Source organism: Podarcis tiliguerta (assembly GCF_965153285.1).
Source record: "Podarcis tiliguerta genome assembly, chromosome: 5".
NCBI lineage: Eukaryota > Metazoa > Chordata > Lepidosauria > Squamata > Lacertidae > Podarcis > Podarcis tiliguerta.
In genome coordinates this window covers 64,121,822-64,127,821 of record NC_139538.1, presented here as the reverse complement: position 1 = coordinate 64,127,821, position 6,000 = coordinate 64,121,822, and positions in this window count along the sequence as shown.

Genomic DNA, 6,000 nt, shown 5'->3' with positions numbered 1-6,000 from the left:
AACATAGCAAATAAAACATAGAACCCCATAAAATCAATGTCATTCTTCAAAGTAGCTAAGAGGCAGGAATGCAAGAAGGAAGGAAGGAAGACAAAGAAAGAAAGAAAGAAAGAAAGAAAGAAAGAAAGAAAGAAAGAAAGCAAGCTTAAATGTGAATGATTGATATGAGCTGATATGATGAGGACAGAACATGGTAAGTATCAGGAAGTCCTACAAGAATAAATTTAGTTTCAGAATTGGGTGGAAGTTTTAGAAGAGTATCCAGGAAAATGGAAAGTGATTAAAGAGGGTTTCAAAAGACTAGTAAACTGTGAAAACAGAATCCATGGCAGCCTTCTGTGTGCTTCTAACCTCAAGCTGCTACCACAACCATTGGCTGTTCTTATTCAAAAGGTTTGCAGTTTTTTTGGTTTATGCAACTAGTTTATTGCCACTTCCCCTCTGGGAACTTGAAGGAAACCCATCAAATCTTACTTTATTTGGACTGTGTGCAATGAAAATACTTTTGCTGGTGCCTTTAAGACAGCAGGGAAAGTGTCTTGGTCGGTTTTGAACTAGAGTCCCTGAGGTTTCAAATACATTCATACAAAAATCCTGTGGTGGCACCAGACTTGGGAGCATATTCCCGCATCCTCTTTCAAGCTGTACATGTGTGTTTCATGTCAACTATTTCTGAAAGACAGAAGGCAAAGACCATAGCATGTCTAAACTCTTCTGTTAATCTATTGTCATGAACTGGCTGGATGCCATGGAGTGGTGGGAGGTACCAGCTGAGGAACCCCCAGGGGAAGAAGGCTAAGAGCCACGGGAGTGGTGGTGGGATGATGATGAATAGTCAGAGGGAGAAGACTGGGAAGAGGAGGCATTGGAAGCTGAAGAGGCAACAGAGTTTAGTGAGCAGGAAGAGGCTGTGGCAGAGGGCAGTCCAGATTCAGAGGCAGGAGATAGAGATAAGGCAGGCTGCTGAAGAATCTAGGGAAGCTCCCACTCCTGCTGCAACCAGCTCCCCTCTCCCCTGGTCTCTCAGAACATGCAGAGAAATGAACAAGAGGCAAGTTGACAAAGCATTAGACTGCTAGGGAAGGAACTGGATGGGGGGGAGCTTCAGTGGTGGAAAGGTGAGGACTTTCAGTCATCACAACTGCTTCATTGGAGCAAGACCTCCTTGGGAAGGGTTGTTGCAGCTGCTAGGACTGACCTGCTTGCTTTCTTTGAATAAAGAGTTAACTTCACTGACATTGGCTGCTTTATTGTTTTATTGCTGACCTATCCCTGACTCCAGCTCCTGGCATCTATTGATTTATTCCATTTTGTGTGAATTTCACTCTTAATTATACCTTTGGCTTCATTTATACAATGAGCTTTTCTGTGGTTGTCTTTCTACCTACCACATTTTTCGCTCTATAAGACGCACCAGACCATAAGACGCACCTAGTTTTTGGAAGAGGAAAACAAGAAAAAAAAATATTATGAATCCCAGAAGCCAGGACAGCAAGCAGGATTGCTGTGCTGCCCGGGGGAGGCTGCGCATGGCTAAGTCTCCCCCAAAAGCCGCTGCACACATGCTCCACGCAGCTCTTTAAATGGAGTGCTGAGCAGAGCCTCCCGCCTGCATTCGCTCCATAAGACACACACACATTTCCCCTTACTTTTTAGGAGGGCGAAAGTGCGTCTTTACAGAGCGAAAAATACAGTGGCATGCCTGACTTCACTTGTGCTTCAGCCTGGCTTCCGGTCATTTATTCCAATGATGGTTCATGATCAGCAGGTCAGTTGTTACCAAGTTGATGGTAATAACCACTGAAGATCATACGGCACAATGTTTTAATATGAGATGAGTTGGGGTGGGGGAATGAAAGGACCTTATTATTTAGCCTATTTCTTAAAATTGGGTGATTGCAGCAGCATAGTACATATTCAAACAGTAAGGCATTCATTTCAGATTTCATTGCATTACATTAAGCATTTGAACCACTGTAGATTGCTTTAGTTTCAGTGAATTGGCATATATGTATATCTTGTTTTGTTCCCTACCCCCCTGACGCAATACAGCTCTCCATAAAAGTGTGGGCTGTCCTTTACAGATTAATACCTTCACGAAAAATTTTATATGTGATCTTAGCAATGGAATTTTGATTATGCTTTATTGTATTGTTGTGTGGTTTGTCTATAATCTTTTGATTGTGAGCAGCTTTGGGAGGACTTTCGGCTTTGAATACATTGCAGTATAATAATTATTAACACTAATGAAACAGCCTGGGCCCCTTGGAGATTTTCCAATATGATTTGACTGCGATCTGGTGGTTGTTGAGCTCCTGCCTAGTAAATCCACATAAGCCGGTGCAATTTTCCCATAAGATCATTTCTGCAGCATCTGTTGTAGAGGTACAGAATCTTTTTCTGGGCTGATTGCCATTTCATCTGTTGACACTAAAGGAATAAGAGCAAGACTATATCCTGTAGCGCCTGTGTCAGGCTTTAGTATGTGGTACTTTACCTAATGCCTTTGTCTATATTTGCTTGTAAAATTAGGTTTCGTGCATTTTTACTTAGAAAAACCAATTTGTATATGTACGCCGAGGTTCATTGCTTTCCGGATGACAAGGATAACTCTTTCTTGTTTCTCAAATATAATTAGGTGATTTTGTAAAGGTGGTCTCTGACATTAGTCAGAATAGATCCAGTCAAAATCCACTGATTTCTGTGAGCCTATCCTTAGTGTGACTTAGTTCATCCTAAACTTTGTAGTGTTAATTCTCAAAAGAGGATATAATCACATCCATAATGTTGTCCTTGTTTAACTATTTGCTAAACTTTTAGTTTTGAATACAGTACTGTACTGGACCTAAAGTCAGCTTTAGCTTTAAGACACTGAACTATCCTGCTTTCTCAAGGTAGTGTTCCCAGTTGTAGGACTCCCGAGAACATTTCATAACAATAATTGGGATCCTTTAGTGGCTTCAAAGAAAAGCAATTTATTGTTGTTGCTCCTTCAGTGGTATTTCATTAGCAGTGGCTCAAACAGTGAGCAAGGGAGGTTGTTCTTGAGATTTCTAATACATGGTCTGGCAAGATGAAAAATGAAAGAGAACCACTATTGATATTTTTTTCCAGTCTGCTATTATCCAGTTTGGCCCTTCCCATCATTTAAAGCTTTTTCTTCCATCCATACAATTAATGCATAATCATATTGGTATCTTTATTAAAGGTTATGTAAACTGTGTGGCTGCATTCCAAAACCTTTCTTTTAATGTGGGGTTTTCCAAAATGTTGACTACAGGAAACTTAAACAGCTTCTCAGCATAATTATTTAGATTAAATCTGTATAGAGTTCATCCTGGGTTATAATGACATGACTGAAAATGCTGAAACTAGTATATTTGCATAGATGGGATTCCCATTTCTTTTGCTAAGTTTCCTAGATCCTGAGATCTAGAACAGTCTTCCTCAACCTCGGCCATCCAGATGCTTTTGGCCTACAACTCCCATGATCCCTAGCTAACAGGACCAGTGGTCAGGGATGATGGGAATTGTAGTCTCAAAACATCTGGAAGGCCTGATCTAGAACATGACTATTAAACTGAAGATGTTTGCCTTTTTTCTCCTCATGCTCCTACAATTTAATTATTTTAGTTTAACTAAAACTCATGTTGTTGGCATCCATATCTCTCGCAAGACAATGGAATGTGCCTCCGCTGCATTAGCAGCACTGAAGTTACCTACCCAGGACACAAACTTGGGCAGTCTGTATGGAGGTCCAGATGGCAAGACCCCACCAATGTGAAGAGCACTTCCAGTAGCCAGTATAATGATTGGCTACTATTGTAAAATCTGTGAAACAATATTTGACAGACAGTAGGAGAGACGTCTTCAGCCTCTTTCTTGTCCACAAGCTGGCCCTCTAAATTTAATGGATTACCAGCGCTCTAGGCCAACATGTGGCTGGCCACTCTGGGAAGCAAAATGCTAAATTTGATGGATCTTTGCGCTCTGGTCTTAGGTGGTGGTGGGTGTCTCTGACAGCAGAGGGATTTGTGAAACGAACAGGGCTCTTCTCTGTGCTTGCAGTGATATTGTTAAGCCACACCAATTTTGTGAGCTAAAGTCATATGGAGTCTAAAATAGAATTTTATTATAAGAGTTCATTGCAGCCAACACAACAATATTTCACAGTTAGTGGTCGGGAACTGTACTATATCACACCATTATTCCAGCCTTATAATCCTCCCCAGGTTCAATGTATTGTCAAAATGAAAGGTTCTAGGTGAAATGACCCAGTTGTCTTTAGTCAGCTAATGTTATTGCTGCTTTTTGCAAAGGCTGTGATTAATTTTCCCATGCAGTAAAGTACTGTATTTGGAAATAATATATATTTTGCTGTCTGAATAGATAGGTGTACAGCTTCTCTCCTGGGAAAAGATCTAATTACTTGTTTGAAATAACTTACTGTAGGCAATTTGAACTTTCTGTTAAAATTAATTGACTTTAATTGGTCATTGAATAATAAAGAGATGAGAAAAATAGGGGACAAATAAGCATGTAGAAAAATGGAGAACTATTAAGTCCTCTGCAATCCACCAAAGCTTTTATGATTATTTTATTGTTTTAAGCAAAGAGAATTATGAACCTGAATTATTTCCCCTTAGAAATGGCAAAAACTCCAGTGTTGTTACATTTTCAAATTAGTCCTTGTTATTTCTGGTTTTAAATTCTTAATTGTTTTTATGACTTAATCTGTTTTATATTCTATTTCTGTACTCCACTTTTTATGTTGGTTTATTGTTTGGTTATACTGTATTTTGTATCTTTTTATTTTATTGTCAGGTGGAGTTAAGATTATAAGCTGCTTTGTGGAGGACGTTCCTCAAAAAGTGGAATATAAATGTTTAAATAAATATTTAAATTAGAGAAAACACTGCTTATACCTTATACTAAGACATCCTTTTATCGGACATCCTCTGTAGGAGGGCAAATAAATGAAGGTATCAGTAGCAAGCATAAAAGTGCTGAAATGGAGATAGGAGAACAAACAATACTGATTATATAAATATATATATATAGTGTTTTAGTCTAGATTTTTCCAGATTGCATATTATGCTTATTATGAAAGATTGAGGCAGTGTTTTGAAAAGTAGCTCCTCAGTTGTCAGTGTAATGTGTGCATTATCAACTAGGCATCCTGGCATATGAACCCTTTAAGAAAAATAGCTATGACCCAGGAAGCCTGCTTCCAGAGAGCGGACGCAGAAGTATGGTCTGGCTGGAGAAGCTTTTTACTACTCGAAGAAGTTTCCGTGACATCATCAGAAATTGAGTCTGTTAACCATTAACCTGGCCTGCGGTGAGTTTCTTCATAAAAAGCTAAAAACAACACTGAGAGGAAATCCATAGGGATTTTTTTGGCTAAAAGGGGAGAAGGAACCTGAGTGTTTATTGTTTCATTTTTCATTTTATGCAATTGTAAAATACTCTATTGTAAACAAATACAGTGGTACCTCGGTTTACAAACTTAATCTGTTCCAGAAGTCCGTTCTTAAACCAAAACCGTTCTTAAACCGAGGCACGCTTTCCCTAATGAGGCCTCCAGCCACCAGTGCCCTTCCACCGTTCGGCTTCCATTCTTAGACCGAGGTAAAGTTCTCAAACTGGGACACCACTTCTGGTTTTGCGGAGTTCGTAAACCAAATCATTCGTAAACAGGATTGTTCCTAAACCGAGGTACCACTGTATGTATATATCAGTGGAAACATGTTCAGCAGTTTAAAGATGAAACTGAATAAAAACTATCATTATCCCAAATAGTGGGGGGGGGGAGGCATTATAGTGTTACTGAGAAAATTAAACGTGTGTGTCCCCCCCCCCCCCGCCGCCGCTTTTAGATTTAATTTCAAATTATTTAATTCACTTTTTTACTTTTAAGAATGAACACCTCCCCACTACAACAAGATGTGATTATGGTACCTGCCGAAGCTAAAAAAGAAAGGAAGACTGTGAGGTCTC